Below are 22427 nucleotides of genomic sequence, written 5' to 3'. Positions count from 1 at the left end.
AGAGAGGGCACAGACATAGTATGATTTTTGAAAGACTTCATGAAGGTTAACTATGTCTATTTTTTTTTCTTTTAGTCTGCTTAACTTGGGTACCATTTCTCCTTCCCTCTGCCCATCCTCCATTGTCAAAAAAGCGTTTCTTCGCTTACTGGTCACAAGCATGGTCAGCATTGGAAATGCTTTAGAATATATTCATGTATAGAAAGAGTCTGAAAATTATGGAAAAAATTAACACTATGTTTATGTTTTTCTCATTTATGGAACATTTAGTGTGTGTGGGAGAGGGGAAAAGAGAATGTGTGTGTCTGTGTGTGTGTGTGTGTATGTGTGTGTGTGTGAGAGAGAGGGGGGGGGAGAGGGAGAGGGAGAGGGAGAGGGAGAGAGAGAGAGAGAGAGAGAATATCTAGAAAGGGAGTCATGAGCGAAGAGGAAGAAGTCGTAAGGAAGATGGGCAGGTAATAGAGAGAATAATGGTACACAGGAAACAGGAAACAGAGAAACTGACTAGGGGAAGAAAATAAAGCAGCTATGGTGGCACAAGAAGATTATGGGGGGACATAGTGGGAAAGGGGGATGGTTGAAATATAATTACACTTATAAATGAATGTGATATGGTGAAACTCATATTTTATATGGTAATATTTTGTAAAAGTTTATATTTTTGATGCATTAAAAAAGAGGAGTGTGGAAACATTCAGGCCCCAGTTGTGGGCAATCTTCTTCCATTATACAATACTTAGTAGAAAACAAAGTATTACTGAAAATTATAGGTGTATAACATTTTTTTCTTGACACAGTAAATCAGAAACAACTAATGTTCCTGGATCTCTCATAAGACATGCCTTGTTTCATAGGCTTTGTGGAACAAAAGTAGCTTTGGAAATTAGACCTAGAGAATTTGCTCTTGGAAATACTGTGTGTAGGGACTAGGATAAGGGCTGGGGAAGAGCTATGAGAACACACAAAGAGAACAGGGTAAACAAGTCATGTGGAAAGCAAACCAAAGAAGCAAAACAGCTCATCTATTAAATGTGTGCTCTTTTGTCCAAGACTTGGGTCCTTCAAGGATCTTCATGAATTATTAGAAGGTTCCAGGTGTATCCAAAGGAGGGCATTGACAAGAGCATTTTATTTTTTTTTAAAGATTTATTTATTTTATATATATGAGTGCTCTGTTTTTTGTGTAGACAAGAAGAGGGAATCAGATTCCATTACAGATGGATGTGAGCCACCATGTGGTTGCTAGGAATTGAACTCAGGACCTCTGGAAGAGCAGTCAGTGCTCTTAAACACTGGGCCATCTCTTCAGTCCAACAAGAGCATTTTCTAGTTGGGTACTTCAAAACAATTTCAGAGCTGGTTTTGGAAAAGTCATACAATATTTCGCAAAACTGATATAGTATTATGCTACCTTCTAAATATGTTAAGACAAACACCATTGGCAGACTAAATCAGGAAAGTGTCTTCTAGTAAATGATGGAGAATGCAGAAACTCATTACTACTATGAGAGTAAGTGGCAGATGAGTGTTCAGCCCTAAACAAGACATTTACACCAGTCCTTCCTCAGGGAACACTGGGGAAGTAGGGATGGAAGGACTAGAAAATCCAATGATGGGGAGAAAGAAGTGTTGTAAAATATCATCTACTAGGTAAGAAATGGCCATTAGAATCATGAACTCAGATATTGATGCATGCACTAGGTCTGCAAAAGAACCAGCCTGTCAACTGTCAGGTATGGGTGGGAGGACTCCAGAGCCCTCTCACTCTGAACGGTTGGCTACTGCCAATAGGAGGGAATGGAGATTATTGCCTTCAGCTGTGCACTCACTGATGACCTCATCAAGCTCCATTGATCCTTTCCAATCCAGTTGCACATATAGCCTCCAGTGAAACCACTTGGGCCACAAAACAAAAGCCATTGTTGTGAACCTAGTGGTAGGGAAATGGGAGAAGAAGGAATTATAAAGATGATGGGAAAAAATATAAGAGAGAATATGGAAGAGAGAATAATCAGAATATAATATATACATGCATGAAGTTGCCAAACAAAAATAATTCATAAAAATGTTTTTATTAAATAGTAATTATCAAGCCAACTATGGGTCTTGGGAGTTTTTTGTTCTCTGTATTTTTATTTATTCATTTACATTTTGGAATTTTGGAGCAATGTCTTACTATAAAGCCTGGCCTAGCTTCAAAGTGATTGTATAGCCCAGGCTGACCTTGAACTCACAATGGAGCCCCTGATTGAGCCTCTCACTTGGCTATAAATCTTGAACTTTACTTAGTATTCCAAGCTTAACCATTGCAAATTGGAATGCGCTGGGGCACGGTGTACCAGAGAGCTTTCAGAGATTGCATTAGCATAGCATAAATATCCATCTAGCACAGTGGCAGGATCCTTAGCACTAGTTACTTTACATACTGGCTCTTTGTAGAGAGGACTCGGAAGCAGCTAGATAATTTCAGAGCAAAATTTTCTTCACCCTGCTTCTCTGGGAGGGTCAGATCATTGTAAACTCAGAGTAACATAAATCCGATGGCCCTCAACTGTCAAGAGTCACCATAGGAGTTTTTGTTAGTTTTGCTTTACTTTAATGGAACACTGGAAACACCCTTGGGGGGAAATCTCGTTATGATATTCAAAGTACATTAAGGATTACTTGTCATGCACAGATAGCTTTTATGTTTCCAGGGTCTCTCAGTTTAGACCTTTGTGCTTCCCAAGTGTGATGAAACTCTCATACAACATCATTTGCTGAAGAAACATTCAGATATGAACCATGCTTGTACCTCCTGCTGCAGGGCCAGTGATATTTTCTGTGAGGCTATGACTCAGGCTTACTCTTTCTTCCTTTCTGTATTTTTTTTTTTTGAAGTTGTCAGTGTGAAGAATCTTCAGTTAAAAATTCAGAACACCCAGGAGTTCTCTCGGGTATCTGCCACATCACTTTTGCCTGTAAAATGAGGCTCCATCAGTGACATACTTTTTTTTTTTATTTGGAAAATCCCCCGCCTCCGTTCTTTCACAAACTTTCTGCCTGAATGATTTCTAGTCGGAGGGCCATATACATATTTTCTTTCTCCTTTTTGCAGGTTAGTCTCTGCCAACCCTGCACGCTGCCTTTTTTCAAGTCATACCTAACTGAAAAGGATTACATTCTGAAACCTATTCCTGTTAGCTTTATAATAAAAATAAGAGCTGGAATAGCAACTGAGTGAGAACTGCACATATTTTTTTCTTTATCATATAGAAGTATCAAATGTTGAATGAATAAGTAAGCAAGTTTCCTCAGCAATATTTCAGGAATCTGAAATAAAAATAAAAATCCAACACTCCTTTAATCAAAATCCAAACGTCATCATCATAGCAAATATTAAGATTTCAAAATATCTTTTGGATCTGGGTATCTTTAAGAAAAAATGAATTGTGTTCCTCTTCTCAGAGCAATCCATTTACAAGTCTTTTTCCTCATCCCTTGGCTCCCAGTCTTCTTAACCCGCAATTGCCTACAATTAAAAGCTTTATTACCTCAGCTTGTCTTTAAGGCAAGGCAGTACGCCCTTCCCTCCCCCCTGCCCTGCCCCTTGTGTGTGTGTGTGTGTGTGTGTGAGAGAGAGAGAGAGAGAGAGAGAGAGAGAGAGAGAGAGAGAGAGAGAGAGAGAGAGAGAGAGAGAGAGAGAGAGAGAGAGAGAGAGAGAGATGTGTTGTTGAGACGGGGTTGTTTTTCAGATCCACCTTTTAACGTTTTCCCCCTAAGAGAAAAGGATTTTCCATCGCCTAAGAGGCCATCAAGTTTTAAGATTGCAAGGCACGACTTCTGATCGCATCCTCCGCGGAAAAGTACAAACAGTTCCTCAGACGAGGTCCCCCACCTCCCACGCGCTCCCCAGCTCTCCCTCCCTGCTTAGAACCCCGACAGCCTCCCCAACACCTGTGAATCATCCTGAGGCTGCACCACCGAATTATTTGCATACCGCCCGCCGCCCGCCCTCCCCGGCTCCTGACGGCCCCTGGCGGCTCCTGACGCACAGCAAGTGAAGACAGGATTATGTTGTGTGGTTATTACTTCTAATCTTTCATCTGACCAGCAGAAGGAGATATTCTTGCTCATACCAAGACCTGAGCTTCGCCCTGAGGGTCGGCCTCTTCAAGTACCGGCGCTTGCGCAAGCAAGGAATGACCTTCCAGAATTCTGTCCGGTCCTAGCCACATTCCCTCCGGATGTCTAGACAAGCATGTACCGTTCTAAGAAACCCGAACACCACCCCAGGCTCCGACTGCAAATTCAACCGGAAACAGCGTCATCTATTAGCCCTGGGCAAACAACTCCCAACTCAAAGCCCTGCAACCAAGGTGGAAGAGCTAACTAGCTTCCTTCTCCCCTTTCCCGACTCAGGTGCTATCTCGGTGATAATTGTTCTGACGTACTTTAAAAGAAAGTGTGAGCCTTTCCCCAAGTGGCCATGATTAAATGAGAACTTCAAACCTGCAATGCTGCTTTGATACAGTAATCACTCATAAAAATAGCAACTCTAGTAACCTGGTCATGTAAGGAGCTGGTGACAGGGGAGCGAATGCCTCTTCCAACCGATCCTCCTCGCTGGAGAAAAATAGATCGCAGCAGAAATTTATCCTAACCTCTTATCACCCCTCTACTCTTTTGCCTTCCTTTCGTGTCTCAAACACAGAAAAGGCAGCACGGGAACGTTTAACATATAAACATTTATGTATTTGTATTATAATTGTATATATACATCACATACGTATATTCACATTTACATGTACACATAAGCAAAGGCATAGGCCATCAGAAAAACAAGAGATGCGTGTTTTCCCAAGAAGGTGCTAAAATGGAGTCAAAAGAATCGTTCCATTTGGATGTTTATAAAAGATTGAAATAAAAAGGACTGCTGCAAAGTGCTCGGGGAGCTGAGTCAAGCGCTCCGCACCTCCCGGCTCCTCCCCTACCGCCCCCAGCCACCTTCCTCCCTCCGCCCTCCCCCAGCACACTTCCTCCCCGCCCCTTGAGGAGCGGGCTATTAAAAGCTGCTGACGTCAAAGGAACGGCCATCTTTGATGAGGGCAGAGCTCACGTTGCATTGAAGACGAAACCTCGGGGAGGTCAGGAGCTGTCTTTCCTTCCCTCCCTGCCTGACGGCTCCTCCACTCTTGCGACCTGCAGGGATCAGCGGACAGCATCCTCTGGAGAAGCCAAGGTAAAAAGCCCCCACCCCAGACCGTGGTCCGGGCCCGGGAAGGCTGCATACACAGAAGGGACTGCAGCTGGCAGCCCGAGCAAGTGAGCCTGGGCAAACACAAGTGTTGGTGCACTTAGGGTGCGGTATTCCCTGTGTGCACGTCTGCCTAGACTCTCGCCTGGGGCCACATAAAAGTATTTTCGAGGTGAGCTGTTTTGAGAAGGAGTGAATGGGGACACTGCAGATGGAGCGGTGGGAAGAAACAGCTAGGCTGTGTGCAGAATACTAACTTACTCTTTTGAAGCAGCCATGGGACCCTCTTCCATTTTGCGATGCAGCTTTGGGATATGTTTAGATTATTAGGGTTTTGTTGTTGTTCTTGTTGTTTTTCCTGTAGACTAAAATTCAAAAGCAAAGCACGATCTTGTCATTCGTTCCAACCTTATGATTATGACTGTTGTCTTTAGGGCACTGCTACTCAAGGGAGATAAGAAGGCAGGGTGTGGGCGCTGAGGAGGCGAAAGTAGAAGGAGGGAGTTCCCGCCCTGGGCAAGCTGAGCTGCAGCAGCGACAGCAGCCTCCATGCCCCGCAGACTTGATTTATGCCGACTGCCCCACGTCAGCTGCAGGCGGGCGGGTGCTGCTGAGTAGGAGAGCTCTGCAGAGGGTTGGCGCGGTGGGCTAGGCTGGGGGTGGGAGGTGGGGACTGTGGCAGCCGGAGCTCAGCACCCTGGACAGGAGCGCCCAAAGCCCGCGTCAGCGCCCTGACCTTTCAGCACCGCGGACAGCGATCCGACTGCAGAGTCGCGTTACCTGCTGCAGAGATGCCTAGCCAGGGCTGGAGGCCAAATTTTCTCTCTTAGATTCCAGTCTTGCAGAAACTCTTAATAAAGCTGGTATAGAAGATTAAAATAAAGATAGAAGAATAAATCCTGTCAACAGGGATTTATTTACAGACAATTGCCTGCTCTCCTCCTCACCTCCCACGTAGCCTCAAGAAATAATAGATTTACTTGTAGAAGCCTTTGTATTTCTCCCTGGTCCTTGGTTTAGACAGAAAATAAACACACTTTTAAAAAATGGTCACTTATCCTCCATTACAGCATGAAAACTGCAATTTTTGCTTTTAGCAAAGTGTAGATATGTCTGTTGATATTAGGTGGGCTTGAATGGGCATGTATGGAGATGCTAGCACCATCTATTTATACGACAGTTCCCTCCCTAATGTGTTTTTTTTAATTAAAAAATATGGGTTATTTGAACTAAGTAGCATTGATTTAGAAATGAACCTCTCTTCTTTCTCCATCTATCTTTAAAATCAAGTAGAAACATGCATACACAGCCAAATAGAAATGCCAATCTCTTTGGCCATGGCTTTGGAGTTAGTGTGTTTCCTATAAACACTGGCTATGGCAGAACGATTTCTTTAGATTTTGACATTAAGAATGGTCATCCCTGGGAGAACCTAAACATGTCCTTCAGGGTTATGCAAGTGGAAGAACCTTGGCGCTAGGCTGAAGCAGGAATCTGACCCCAAGATTCACTGCAATTTCTATTATGGCCCTGCAGGATTTTGCTGAGGTCATGATAATTATTTTCCTCTCTGAGGCTAGGAGACTCTGCATGAACAAAAATCGTCACAAGGATAAATATCTGTTCCATTTAGATCTTCGTAATTTTCATAAAAGTATTAAGACTGAAAATGCTATGCTTCTGGCAGTTAGTAAGCAAGAGTAACAGGGTCATATGTAAAGATGTATGTAATGCATTAAAGAAATGGTAGCATGAGCCCTTTTAAAGACCCCTGCAAAGGTCTTGAATTGTGTTTATTTAGTCATAACTCCAATCATCTGTCTTCTAAAGATACTAAAATCCCCTGTCTTTGAAAAGGGGTTATTTTATCCCCAGCTATTTATTTGTGGCTTGTTTATCCTTTTTATGAAAAAAAATGTGTTTCCATGTATGTATATGCTGGTATATCATTGTGTGAAAATGTAAATCGCCTCCGTGGAAATGTATTCAAAATTACGTAGCAGCATGTGAGTTTATAACTCTGAAATCTTAAGATATAATAAACAACTATGTTTCATTGATGGTAAGTGGGGGAGAAAATATGAGCAGGATTCTATTTAAATCCTTTAACATCATAGTGCACATCCAGACAGCTCTGCATAGTTGCGTCAACTGAAAAGCCTAATGCTGCCTGAGTTATGTGCTTGAGTGTTAGTAATTACTGCTGGGTGTATTCAGTAGTAGAAGATGAAGGAAAGGGGTATAGGACTGCAGTAACTCTGGCAAAGGGTGAAGAGCTGGGAGAAAGAGGCAGAATGACCAGCTAGATAACTAAATATAGATTAGTTAGCTGAGAAAATGGAAGCGCGACATGGATTTAACATTTATGTCATTGAAAAGCTTCAGTAGGAAAAATAATAAGGTTTGTTTTCTTAATTTTAAGTTCGAATTTTGAAAATCGAGGACAATGTAGTAAAAGAGGTGGGAGCAGTGAGGTGTAAGGACCATCTAGGGAACAGTCATGCAGACCCCGTGATGGGACCCGCTTGTTTGTTTATTGTTGTTTTCCACACTTTGCCATTCCCAGCACAAGATAATTTGCAATTTCTATAATCGCTTCATGGTAAAATCTCCCAATAGTTGACGACTTTACTTTTATTTTATAAAAGCATTCACAGCTCCAAGGCAAACTGCCTTTTAATTTGTCAGATGATATTCCTAAACTCTGAAGTTAACCCCATAGTAAAGGTTATCAGCTGAACAATTTGATTTCTCCTCCAGGGACGCCTAGCAACTGCATAGCAGCTGGCCCTTAGGAGAATGTGTTGGCTTTGACCATTGTAGAAATAAAAACAATTTAATCAAGAGATTGAAGGAAGACAGAAAAGAAAAAAATGTGGTTTTAAAATGATACACTATTGATAAACAGTGCTTTTTATATCATGAGGTTGCTTTACAGTGCTAGAAAAGTGGAAAATGTATGCTTTGGGCCTCAGCACTGGATACATTCTGCAATGTCATCCCCTGCCAGCAGGCACCAACCTAATAGGAAGATATTGATCCATCAGAAAGCACCAGATACATAAATGGACCCCAGGGGGAATCTAAAATTTCATGGTTATCTGTTTCTGACCTCACAGTAAGTTTAGCATCCAGAAATCTTAATAGAAATCGTAAGTAATAAAGCTCATGACATAAATCCAGAATGAAAAGAACAGTAAAATGGTACGAAAAAATTACGAGAGTGTAAGACACTCTTTTCTAAGTAAATGTGACTGATAGTAAGGAATAGAGTTTCAAAGAAAGGCAAAAGAAAAGCAAATATAGGACTTGAGCTGGCTTGGGGAGGCTGAAAAGAAATTAGAACGGCCTGCTAAGTAAACAGCTTCAAGTTATGTAAGCCAAGCTATCTTTGTTCGGGGAACCCTGCAAATGTCTGTCCATTTAGAGGTAGTTGAAAGCCTGTGTAGAAGAATTTTCTGAAATATAATTAGACCCTCCTACGGAAGGCTTTGAGTGACAAGCTCAGGACTAGATGTTATACTCTAAAGTTGATTTCTGAGCAAAAGCTGATACACCTAACAAAGCAATCAGGTTCTGGCTAGCATCCAGAAATTGACAGAGTGGCTTAATATCCAGCAGTAGAGGGAAACACATTAGTACCATCACGGATGATTCATTAAAAAAATCATTTTAAAAATCCTACATTTAAATCTCATTCCTCATCATTCTTCAGGATATGTATGCCCATGGACATGCAGTCCCTGCCCATAAGCGAGATGTAGTTTGGATTTTTCCATGTTTAAATAGAACAAATTATTTGAGATGAGCACATGCCAGGGACATTAAGGGACAGGTCAGGATATGGGTGATCAGAGGTCCTAAAATGAACATTTGAGTAATAAACATGATGTCGAACTCTCTCTCTCTCTCTCTCTCTCTCTCTCTCTCTCTCTCTCTCTCTCTCTCCTTCTCTCTCTCTCCCACCCTCTGAATACACTGCATTGGCAAACAGGGGCAGGATGGGGTGAATTCTTCACAATGTGTTTTGTGCTACGTACCAAATGGAGCCGGACCTAAAGATGGGGAGCCAGGAGAGATGGTAACATTTGATAAAGCTGGGATGAGCTGAGGTGGATAACAGGACACATTTCTTTTCCAACTAAACTGGCTGATTCTTGCTTGTTCCCTATATCTCAGAGCTAGGTTGAACTCTGAACTACACACATTTCCGTTTTAACCCTGTAGTTACTATTCTCATGATAGAACATCCAAATTTCAAATACTGACAGAAATACTAAACCAAAACAGCCAACAGCGTCATCACTGCAGAGGAAGGAATGGTAGTTACAAGCGTAGATTTTGTTACTTCCCTTCTGACTATGAAACACAACGTGATTTCCCTCTTTTGCTATTTACCAAGACATTGGCAGGAGAAATGCTATGTAGTAGTGACCTCCCAGCTCACTGCCCAGGGAAATTGGAGTGGTGGGGATGGGGGTGGGAAGGGGGGGACTTGGGGGGAGGTTTTCAAGCTGGGTCCAGAGGACCTTTCTCGGGTAAAAGGAAAGGAAGAAATGAATCACAGTGTCAAGGAAGCAGGACACGGTGAGTGGAGAAAATGTTTCAAAGAAACTAGGCTTATCATAGGAAAGAGATTTCAGAATTGCTCTGACAACAGCATCTGTGTTTCCTACATACCATCCTCGCCAAGATCGCTGTACTTCTTCCGGTGAAAAAGTTCAGGTGGATTCTGATTTTAAATGAAGTGTGCAAGCTAAGGTCGGATTCGTCAGATATAATACTAAGCATTTAGTAAGTCGTGAATTTGATTTAAAAGGATACCTTAATCTAGTGACTAATCTGACGTACTTCAGCAAGGGTGTGGCCTGAGCCACCTCTGCTGCTAGTTCCCTGAGTGTTGGTAACTACTTTGTAGCTAAGTTACTCTTGTTGTCTCAGCTTTACCGGTGCGGCAGAGGTAGAGCCGAGACAAGGTAAATGATGTTTCAGAAAGCAGAACAGGAATATGTGTAGTCGGGTTGACTACAGAGACCAGGCTGTTAGCTAAATGTACAGCATCAGTTTTCCTACTGGTCAAATGAATCACAGTGAATGTACATTGATAGATAGACAGACAGGCAGACAGACAGACAGCTATGGATTGAACCCAGAAAATTGAGCATTATAAGCAAGCACCCAATCTCTAAGCTGCACTGCAGGCCTCAGCACATGATTTTTTCTCAATCCTTTCCTCCTCATTTGGACAGCAAGGCATGGTGGTGAGGATGCTGGTTGGCAGCCAGGAGCCCCACTGCTCTCCTGAAGCAACTGCTTATAATTTCCTGTTTCAGGATCGTTTTTTTTTAAACAGCACACCCCAGAGCACTGTAAAACTCAGTCTCCTCATCCGCAGACTGCATTGGTCACTACTGCTGCCTTTCTGACGCAGTTGAAATCCCCAGTAAAGCGTGTGGGTCTCAGAAGAAAGGCTTCCAGCTCCCATTGTCTCAACAATGCTTTGGCTACCAGCCTGCCACCAGAGACCATAGGATTTATGTGTCCCCAGTATCATATCCCTTTCTTACTCCGCCCACCCCCCAGCAAAAATAAAAATTAGTTGTCATTGTCTTTCTAGTCAGACAATAAATCCTGCCTTTTGCCTCAGAGCTCTGTTCTCCATCATTACTGCTTTGAGTGTCTGCCCTCGTTCTTAATCAGGTTTACAGTCATCTGGTACAAACTATATCCCACGGCCTTCTCAAACATTTTAAACTCCTTTTAAAAATACATTAGTTTTAAATTTTCACTTCAAGATTCTGCGTTTCTCACCTCCCATGTCTTACTTAAAGCAGCTTCTTGGCTGTTGTTTTCTAACTTCTGCCTTTCATTTGGCACGTAGAAGGGAGAAGGGACTCCTCTGCAGCGTCTCTGAACTGCTAAGTATTTAAATATTTCTGTATGATCAGAATCACATGATACTGACAATCAGCGCAAACCTTGAACACACAGGCCTGAGAGTATAGCTCAGTGGTTGAGCACTTGCTTACCATTTGCGAAGGCTGGATTTTGTCCCCATCACACACAGAGAAATTCACACACTTCAGAAAGGACTGCTTTTGCCTTCATAGTCGACTGCAGATTTCCAGCCTCGTTTCATCCAGGTAAAGTGTTGCATGGCAAGAAGGCATCTTAACTCTATGTTTGCTTATCTGTTTATTGTTGATTCACAAACATTAATCTTAACAACAGTTAACCTGTTGTCATAAACAAATCTGTGTCCCCCAAAAGAGATGGGGCAAGTCCTGCTTAAAGATTGGTGTCTCCTCTTCAGTGAATTTCTCTGTCTGCTTGGGGCTGATGCTAAGTGAGCTCTCTGCTAAGTTTACAGCTTGTTGTTTGATCAAAGAAAGATATATCTGATCCTTTTGCTGTTGTCGTTTTGGCTGAATAATCCCAAAATGGACGGACTGTACTACCGCTGACTCACCTCATGTCTTCCAAGGTGGTGGGTCCATTTTGGGTGATCTTCTTCCAAATTGACAAGTTCTACAACTAGACCGGCTGGTCTCGGCTTCCCCTTTACCTCTTTTATTCCTGTGATACTTAGTTCCAGATTTCTGCCCTTGAAAGATGCCTTCCCATAGCCACAAGCTTGAATCCATGGTATCTCCCCTATACCGGGCTGCACGAGAAGAAATGAGAGCCTCTCGGGTGCCCCCCTGAGGCCAGAGTTCGTCTCTGCACTCCTGCCTCACTTGAGTTTTAGAGAATGCTCTCAGATGAACAGGCAAGCTGGACTGGATTCTTTTTCCACGGATGGCTCCTTTATTTACATTTCTCTGTTTTACAGATTCAGAGAATACTGAGTGGAAAATGCAAATCAGTTAATTCTTAAATTTCCTTGCAGTTAGTAGCCATTGATCTGATGGCTAGCCATAGAGAAATCACACTGTGACTTCTTTATTGATAAGTGGAGAGTAAAGGCATGTAACTGCCAGAAAGCCTACTGGGATGAACACCAGCCAACTGTTATCATTTGAAGTACACCTATTGAATGATATTTTTATTATAATGAGAAAGTTCATTATTATTTCTTTATGAGAAGATTTTTACTAGAAATAATATTCCTGATTTATGTTTGAGAAATGGCTGAACATAATAGGCTTTTCTAACTTAGCTGTCCATTAATTCCTCAAACATCATAAGCAATTACTATGACTCATTCATTCATTCACTCATTCATTCAGCAAATATTTTCTGAACAAGGTGCAATTTACCCAGAAAATACTGTACTGGTTCTGAAGACACAGCAGTAAACAAAATAAGTGTGTTTCTGTTCTCAGTATGATGTGCAGAGAAAACACCATCCACAGAGTAGTACTTTAGGAAACATGTTTCTGATAGGATCTCTCTTAACTCAACGTAGAAAAGAATATAGAAACTATAAAGATGGTCCAGTTAATAAGTCTGCCTTGTAAGCACAAAGACCGAAACTCAACCCCCTGAACCCACATGGTGGCACATGCTTGCAGTCTCAGTGCTTGGAAGATAGAGCCAGAAAGCCTGAAGTCCACTGAGCAGCTGCTCCAGGCCAATGAGAGACCCACTCTCGAAGGAAGCAGATGATATACTTGAATCCCTGACAATTCCTGAGGTTGTCCTCTGGCCTCCACACATATAAGCACCCAGAAGCATTAGCACCCATGCATGCCCAGGCATATGCACACACACTTAAATTTTTTTTACATATGCAATTGATTGAAGGTTTCTTGTATTCATCAGTACCTCCCTACACCAAGATTGTTATATTGTGAATATATATATGTATATATATATATATATATATATATATATATATATTTACCTTAATTCACATGACAACCATTAGATGGTATTTTGTATTCCAGCATCTATCTTCATAGGGATATCTCCCTGTCTAAACCACTTCTTACCAAGGAGAAAGAGTGAAGCATCAAGAACCATGGCACCTCCTAGGTCAGAAAAACCTACTCTCCAATCTGAAAAATCATGGAGCACTGAAAAACCAAAGTGACCAGGAGAGAAAACACAGCATTTTTTTTGTAATTTGCTTCCCTGAAAGCTCCCAATATATGACGCCATCAGTCATATATTTAGAATAAAGTAGAATATAAGTTAGAATTTTACTTCGGATTATCACTAAATGATAAATGATAAACCCACCTCCCTTGAAGTTCATGGCATGGGTTCCTAATTGCCCTAGCTATGCATTTCTCTTCCTTGGTAGAATATGGAAGCCCCAGAGATCAGAGACAAATGCTCTTAGTACCCTGCAGGCACCAGGTACATAGGGATGAATGAGTGACTGGGGACATCAGCACCTCTTACCAGAGAAATGAACTCGACCCATGTAAGTTGTTACTGACCAAATATTTCAACCAGGAAAATGCAGTCACTGTTCTATAGCCCTGCAAGTAGATTTGCACTAAATGTTGGAATAAAATTGTGTCTGAAAGAGGTGCCTTGGCTCACTCCAACTAGCCACCACACTATAGAAAATAATTTATTATTTTACTATGCTGTTTTATCAGCTATGCACCAGAGGTTGCAACGCTATGAAGAATAGAGATTCTTAAGAAAAAGTAATGCTAAAAGCAAAACTATATGCAGAGATTAACAGCCATTACCTAAGAGTGATTTAAGTCATTTTCATATATCAAACCAAGGTGTTTAGCATGCAGAATGCATATAAAATTCTCTATCACTCATTATGGTCAAATGTATTTTTATTCATTGCCCATACATACACTGAGGCATTGATTTGTGCCTTTGGCCAGCCCTTGTCTTCAGAACCACACACTACTTTCCTAGAATGTGCATAGTGTATGTGTGCTGTCCATGTTGATTTGGCTTTCTGTAAAATGTCCTTTAACTTCCAGCAGCCAGCATCCTCTTTCTTAGAAGAGAAAAAAAATAGACTTTAGTGTGTTATAGCATATCAGCCTCATTTGTCTTAGGAAAACCAACACATATCACCACCTGAACAATGAACTTTGATGCCTTTCCCTCCATAGTTTCTCACGACATAAGTTTTTAAAAGCCAGTAGACAGTAACTGTGTACTCTCCTTTCTCCACTCTCACTGAATGTCCTCAAAGAGAATAACAAAGAATTGGCGAAATCCCTGCTAGATACTAAATTCAACCACTGGCTTAGGTTATTTCACATAATCTCCTTAAAAACATTTAAACTATTTGGAGCTCTTGTCTCTCTGATTGTAAAGTTCACAATTTTCCTTTCTACCCATCAGTTTTCCACATTTACGTATAATCCACTGGAACCCTCTAACACAGTAATTCTCTACCTTCTTAATGCTATGACCATTTAATACAGATCTTCATGTGATGGTGACCTCCCCCCACCCCCAGCCATAACATTATTTCATTGCTACTTCATAACTGTAATTTTGCTACTATCATCATTTTTTATGTAAATATCAGATAATGTAACCCCTGTGAAAGGCTTGTTTGACCCCCCAAAAGGGTTGCAACCCACAGGTTGAGAACCACTGTTCTAACATCCTGAGTGCTGCCTGTGAGTCAGCAAAATTCAAAGAGCACAGTCTTCCAGACTAAGTCAGGTGCACATGATGATGTGTGTGACCAGATGAGTTCATTGAGCACTGGTCTCTGCCTTTCTGGACAGAGGCTGCAGACCAGCCCAACCACTTCCGCTGTACAACCTTGAACAAGTCTCGTGAACTGAACTGAGCTTTGGTGTGCACAGCTGTGAAAAGAAAGTGATGGCTACTGTGAATGCCAAGTGGCTGTCAATACTTGAGTTCCTTGAGGCCTTAAGGAACTAATGCTGCCGGTACAGTTACCTCCAGCCCTCTGAAAGGGGGAGGGAGATGCCTGTATTCCATTAGCCAATGTTCGCCATAACGCATTTCTAGTGTTCTTGATTTTAGGTTATTTTAAGAGGACATGCTTCTTCTTTTCTTTATTGTGTTTTCTTTTCAGAGAACCAGCAGGTCATGGTATCACATTACTTTTTAGCTTTAACGGCATACGTGATAAATTGGGAAGATGTGTCAGGAGTATTTGATTTTTCTATTTAGGGGAGAATTTTAAAGTGCCTTTGATAGCATCTCTGCTTTAGGAATGGCCTCGTGATTCTTAGAATAATGTTTAGATACCCAAAGAGGCTCAATTTTCACTTAACTAAACACTAATCCCCTCTCTTGCCTTATGCATTGGATTTTAAGGACCCTTGAGGGAAAAAAAAGGAAATATGAAATTTTTGATTTACTGTGGAAAAGAAGTATGCTGCAAGCTCTTCAATGAACCATTACCAAAACCACATCTGTTGGTGTTTATTTGTCTTCAGCTCGGTGCTGAGGGGTTTTGTTGTTGCTGCTGCAGCAATAACATGGTTGTGTGTCGAGTGTGGTTGTGTTCCTTATTAGCTATCAAATGCATGTGTGCTTTTTTTGTATGTGCACACAATATGCAAAGATGTAGCCTTGGTTGCCCTGTACTCACTTTGTAGACCATGCTGGCCTTGAACTCACAGAGATCCACCTGCTTCTGCCTCCCTGGGTGCTGGGATTAAAGGAATGTACCACCTCACCTAGCCTTTCTTTCTTTTTTCTTTCTTCCTTCCTTCCTTACTTTTTCTTTATTTCTTTTCAACTTAATTTTAGTCTCAACTTTAGTTTCCTGAATGAAGTCTTTTATATATCATTAAATTGAAAGTTAGCTTTTCACCTCAAGATTTGAGAGTCACATGAGTAGACATTTCATGTTCTAACAATCTACTAAAAACTTGGGCACAGTTAATTAGATCTGGTGAAATGGATAAGGTCCCCTTTTATCACTGCTCATATACTTCATTTGTATTTGATAGGCTGTGATGCAAATGAACCACATCCTCTATAAGATACATAAATTTATCAGTCCACTTACCAAACAATTGTACTAGTTCAGCCTGCATTTCTTTAATGACAATTGCTTCTTTTTGCTAGCCTGTTTTTCCCACTGTAGTCTAATTTTTTTTAACTTCATGTAATCTCTGATTTAAAAAAGAAAAAAGATAAGACATCATAGCTACCTTGCAAGTATGAAAACTGGGGCATAAGAAACTTGACTGCCCTGAAAAGGATTACCTATGTATTCAATACCAAAAGCTTTTTGAGGATGTAGGTCGACCAGATGTCCAATTCCTCTATATTATTCTATACCATAAGTAGAAAGAATTGATTTATCAGCTTGATTAATATACATCTTATTTTATTTGGCCAATGATAGATTTGCAGACTCTTTAATCTGAGTATCCGGAAGTAGTATATTTCCTTTCTAATTAACAGTATATGTCTTCTATACTTATCTAGTTTACACAGCCTTAGTATCTTCTCAGTCCTGTAGATTGCTTACCAAAATTATGAAACTCTTTGTGTTTCTATAACTTTCCCAAATCAGAAATTACTAGGATTTTGGATCTTCTTTTATACACATGTCACGTGTGTGTGTGTGTGTGTGTGTGTGTGTGTGTGTGTGTGTGTGTAACTTTTATTTATGGATATTTTCATATGTTATATCACTTTTGAGAAACAAGGTTGAGCAAGTAACTTGTACCAAACAGAACACCATGTTTTTATATGAAACAAATTGCAAAGGTCTTAGCTTTTTGGTTTTTTTCTACTGGCAGTGTGGTGTGGTCTCTGGGTCCCATTCCAGATTTATGTGTTTTATTGTAACACATAAGGCTACATATGAAATCAATTATATTGGAGTATAATTATCAAGATACTCTTTAAGACAAATTTGTGACCTAGTGATATGTTATCTCTTTAAAATTATAGCATGAAATAGTTAATGGTATGTCTAATAACTAGCATAAGTTTAAAGTACTAATGAGAGTATAAGACGATTAAAGATTCTACACCAATGTAAAATAATATGAAGCCATCTGAGCTTACTGGTGACAAATCATATCAAACCCTCCATGGGACAAGGTGGCAGGAAGCTCACACTTGGAGACCCTGACTAAGAATTTTATTGTGGAACAAACCATCCCAATACATAATGACTTGAATCTTCAACCATGTCTAATTGAGCATGTTCATTAAGTCCTTGTTTTTTTGGGCAGCTACTTGAGTAACTGGAACATGTGTCCACTTCCATGTGGGTGGTTGTTGCTGGCTCTTAGCTAGGGAATCATTGGTGCCAGAACCATTTGTCTCCCATGCAAAAAGCTAGCCCTACTGTTGCATGTGGACATAGTGGGTGTTGCAGAGTTCTTCAAAAGAGTGAGAGAGGGTGGGTGGATGGGGTAGGAAGGTACCATCAATGTATAATTTTCTTTTTTTACTGTCTGTTTAGGCCACATGGGTAAAGAAGTCACATAACTGAGCAGAGTCCCTCTGGAAGGAGGAATTGTAGATACTGCAAGGAGAGTGATCAAAGCCAGTTTTTACACAACACACATATGTGTACATAATGGTAGGCAGCAATCTTGAAAGCTAAGTCAGAGAACGTTTTGGATTAGCCACAGCCTAGGCATGGAGATTTTCTTGTCTATCCTGAAGCTATACTTCTTCCATTCAGCTACATAAACCAGGAAATTTAGGTAAGGATCATTCCTATGCTACCATCAAAGGCTTTCCGATGTCTTTCCCAGTCAAAATTGGAGCACTAAGAGAAAGAATTGGATGCCTTTGAGGCAAAAAGACATCTGGAACATGAACCCTATCTTTCCAAGGAAGCTGGGCCATCACAGTCCCAAATACCATGTAAATTCAGGAGACAAAAAAAAGGAAGATGTTTTTTCTCAGAACATTAAGAATGAGTATGTCTCTCTAGTTTTGAACTAGGAAAATAAATGCAAACAAACATCTTACCATTTTCTCTTGTCTCTCTTTCTGATGAAATTTGACTTAGACCTGTCTTGGTAAAGTCAATTGTGTTTGAAGCTTTGTCTCTATCTCTCCAGACATGTCTCATATTCAAGCAAGAAAATCCTACTTTCTCTACTAATTATAAAAACCAGAAATGATTCATCCCTCTTCCCAGCAAGCCCCAGCAAAGGGAACCCGAGGGAGGAGGCGCCGGAAAAAAACCTGAAGGCTTTTCAATTGTGCTACTGCGTCATGGAAAACAAACCAGGCATTTGCCTGGAAGCCCTCAGAGGCCTCACCTTAATCAGTCCACAGAATAGCAAGGAGCAGCTGACTCACAGGGCTGCCCAGCCAGGCATATTCCAAGAGTGCTCTGATTTAGGACTGCATGCTTTTTAAACTCAGTTCTGACATCAGATGGTAGACTGCTGAAGATCAACCCCTGGGTAGATGGCCTGACTACTTTTTTCAGGTCCTGTATCAGGCCAAAGTCCAAACATAAAGTCTTCTCAATTATTTAGTTCGAATGTTGTGTTACCCTGGGTCCATCCAGAAACAAAGCCTTCCTGAAGATTGAATATCTGCAATGTATCTGGGCAGTGGTCTTAAGAAGTTCAGGCACGTGATCAAAGGATTAGATGAGAATTTGAAGGAAGCCATGAAGGGGTCATTAATGAGCAGCTGACACGTGCCAAAGCCCGCTCTAGCTGTAGCCCTTCTGGGAGAGAATATACAATATGTGCAAAGCGAAGGGCAAGAAAGTGACAGTACCATGTCACAGCCATGGTTAAGGGCTGCTCCCTGGGGTGTGCCCTGACCCCAGTTTTGTGAGAAAGGCAGGCTTCTCCTGAAGCTGAGAAAATGCCAAGGCTATAAGCATGCACCATTTTCAAGAAGCAAAAAAGCAGCACAGGTGCTCAGAATGTACAAGGACAGTGAGTGATGAGGGACACGCATGACTCTCAACAAGCTGCTACAGTTTTTGCAGAGGTAACGACCAGGTACCCCAAGTATCCCAGAAGCTATCTCCAGCTTTGAGATGGTGGCATCTCAGCCATTCATTTATTTACCACACAATCATGTAGGCTTCTTGTGCGCTTCGCTTATCCAGCATCTGTCTAGGCACTGAAATACAGGGAGGCTAAGTAAGTTACCTTATGTCCCTCAGCTTAACCAGTAGAGCTGAGATTCCTTTTAGGAGCTGCCTTCAACCCCAGCACCATCCATCGTAAGCCCCGCCCCAAGTTTGATTAGGGATTCCCATCTACAGATTTAAGGCAAAACGCAATCTCTCCTGTCCCTGTCCCCATCACCATTTCTCCGGGATCTTTCCCCCCTTTCCCTTCTTTATCACCCCCAGTTCCTTTCTCTCTTGTTGAGTTGGCTCTAAGAAGTTAACTCTTGTCCTTTGGATATGCCAAGCTTTCTCCAGCTCTGGCTGGTCTGGTTCTCCGGATTCTCTTAACCATGGGCACCATATCCATTATCTCCCACCTGAGAACATCCTTGAATTTCTAAGCTCTAACAACCTCTAGCATCCCTCTTCTCCCCCTCCCCCACGTCTGTATTCCCGCCACTGGCAGGTTTTTGACTCTGAGGCAAGAACCGCATAAAGAGGAGTAGGAAACGCATTTCTTTGTGGCAACTTTCAGCTACAAGTCTGCCCGTTTCTTTTTTTTTACGTATGGCTCCAAAACAAAGCAAGCCAAATAGTTTGTTTTTTTAAGGGTATGTAAGTGCCAGATCAGTGTTGTTTATACCCTAAGATAGCATGGAGCACAGAGAAGGAATAATTAATTCTAGGCTGCACTGAAAGAAAGAGACAGAGACAGAGACAGAGATAGAGATTGCCTTGAGGTCCAGAAGAGGACATTGCAGCCACCAGCCAAGACTGTACTGTCTAGGTGTCAGGACCCATAAGGGGAGGGGCAGGTGTGAGGTCCCTGCTATACATCCCACGTAGCCAATCTCATGAAGAAGCTTAGAGCCAGCATCAGGGAGTGGTGGCTACTGTTCTCCATCCTTTACAGGGCCCAAACTGAAAAATCAAGTTAGTGCTTAAAGAAATGGAACGTGGCTCAATGGTAGTGCACTTTCGGAGCATGCACAAAGTCCTGCTTTGATCCCTGGCACAACAAAATAAAGAAAAGGAGAAAGAAATCATAAACAAGTAGGACAGATGTCTTTGATGGAAAGTACCCTGGTATAGGCTAAGGAGTGGCAAATCTATACCATAAATCCTAGTAAACCATTTAAATGAAAAAAATAAATGAATGAATGAATGAATGAATGAATGAATCCAGAGTTTTTAACAGAAAGTGGATATCCGGGATCCCTTCAGACCTGCTTTTAACATCCCACCTTGCATCCCTCTCCAGGAGACTTTTGAACTTGTCATGATGCCATGCCTCTTCAGAGGCCTTGAGAAACAACTGAGTGTAATTGGCTTAATGATGGGAGCAGGTGACTTCTCCACTCTGTGAATATCATAGGCCATGCTTGCTTATTTGGATGGAGGTCATTTTCTATCTAATGGAATATAGCCAAGAGATTTCACACACATGAGGTGGATTAGACATTGTCCAGGGTAGCGGGGATTATCACTGTGACCTGTTGGTTGTTTTTGTATAGTGTTAGGGATCAACCCATAAGGCCTCAAGAATGGTAGGTAAGCATTCTACCACTGGGTCATCCCATGCCCCAGAATGTTGTTTTAGTAAATATTTTTCATAAATGGTAACATACTCTAAAATAACGATATAAAGTGAATAATATGGACAAACAGCATGTTCATTTATTACCACTATCAATTAGTATGTACTACACAGAAATATGTGCACTGGCTTTTTCTATGCTTTGCTTACATCAATGTTGTCCCCTATACCACCAGGTGAGTGTAATATTACAGTACTCAATTTATTACAGATCCATCCTCTGGTGTTAACTGTTCTTCAGCTCATTATAAGAGAAATGAAACCAGTGATACATGTAGTCTGCCATCAGCCTAAACACCATGTGTGAAATTCACAAACATATATACATGACATTTCAAGCAATGGAAGTGTTCCGAAGAAAATCCAAACAAGAATAGACTGAACAAGGAAGATCCTGTTCCTAGATAAAAACACAATTTCACATAAGTGTTTTGGCCTTGGAGTATAACTGAATTTTTCCTGGGACCAGACACACACCTTTTAATTAATTTATTTATTTTATCATGTATTTATTTATTTATAGATGGAGTCTTGCTATATTGCCCAAGCAGTTCTCCAATCTGCAGGCTCAGGCAACCCACCTCAGCCTCCTTGCTATATAAGTAAATGCTCCCATGCTTGACGTTGTCCACTTTGCAAGCACTCACTGGACTTAACTTGGTGGCTGCAGATACTGGTCCAAGCATTGGAGAATCACTTTAAAAGGAAATGGCAAATTTCAAATGTTGCAAAAAAAAAAAAAAAAGTAAGCCAGGTATACTAAGTATACAGCCACTCCCACACTCATCGTGACCACGTGCAGTGCAAACTCCAATTTTCACTTACAGGCAGGAAAGCTGTGGTTCCAAGGAGCCGGGAGGAATTCATCAGAAATCCGATCTCCCTCACTCAGTGGTCCTCTAGATCTGGCTCCTGGACTATGCGTGCAGCCTCGGTGCACATACAGAGTGAAAGACCTCCCAAAGCCTTTTTAGCTGCCAGCCTCCTCAACTGTGGGATTTTGATGTTTGCCGGCCAGCTCCACCTGACCGCCAGAGTTGGGGCCTGCGGCTGTTTTTCTGACTTTGATTGCTCAATCTGCAATCATAATCCCAGGGCCTGAGGAGCAGGCAGGGGGCCCCTCTGGAGCAGTCTTCTTTCTGTGTTTGCTATCAGCAACCCTGGGACTGATATGAGTGGTTCCAGTGCTCAGTGGAGCCATCAGTCCCAGCGGGGGCTGGAGGGTCCCTGGCAGTGAGCTAGAGAAACACCTCCGTGAAGCACTTGCTGGAAAATAGGAATGCCCAGCCACCTTACTGAGCCTTCCCGAGGGCCAAGCCGGAGGCCTTGCCCCTGTGCTCTTGCCCTGCTCGAGAGAGAACAAGTGTGGACTGCCAAGTGTGGATCTTCTACCCAATGCTGCTGTTTCTCTTACTTCAAGGCAGCACAACTGTGCCCTCTGATATGGACAGATATCACTGGGATAGGCTAGCAAAGCAGGTACAGTTGGAACCAAGGTCATATTATTTATGGGCAACCTGGCAGTGTCCCCCGAGCCTTGTCAGGTTTAACACTATAGATCCCCCATCTTCACAGTGAGCCTTGGGACCCACAGCACTGCCATCTCCCACCTCCTCTCA

General features: G+C 41.8%; 1 protein-coding gene and 1 long non-coding RNA gene across 4 annotated transcripts in view; one reads left to right on the top strand and one right to left on the bottom strand.

Annotated features, from left to right (window-relative positions):
• Window positions 1-1177: 1177 nt before the first annotated feature.
• LOC311593883 lies at window positions 1178-4255 on the bottom strand. Its single transcript, XR_014777856.1, has 3 exons — window positions 4119-4255; window positions 2795-2958; window positions 1178-1930 (listed from the first exon to the last, which is right to left on the bottom strand). It is a non-coding gene; the product is annotated as an uncharacterized lncRNA (long non-coding RNA).
• Window positions 4256-5064: 809 nt separating this feature from the next.
• The window catches only part of SNAP25 (synaptosome associated protein 25), a 73509-nt gene continuing 56146 nt past the window's right edge, over window positions 5065-22427 (top strand). For 2 of the 3 annotated variants that reach the window (XM_084775249.1, XM_084775251.1), the window contains exon 1: window positions 5065-5221. The gene's annotated coding sequence lies outside the window, so the exon portion shown is untranslated. Of the gene's footprint in view, window positions 5222-5289; window positions 5409-22427 lie in introns of those variants that run through there. The other variant, XM_084775250.1, reaches the window with a different exon arrangement.

The sequence above is a fragment of the Acomys minous genome (assembly GCF_964271855.1).
Source record: "Acomys minous genome assembly, chromosome: 3".
Lineage (NCBI taxonomy): Eukaryota > Metazoa > Chordata > Mammalia > Rodentia > Muridae > Acomys > Acomys minous.
The sequence above is the reverse complement of the archived record's forward strand: the minus strand, read 5'-3'. Positions and strand labels throughout refer to the sequence as shown.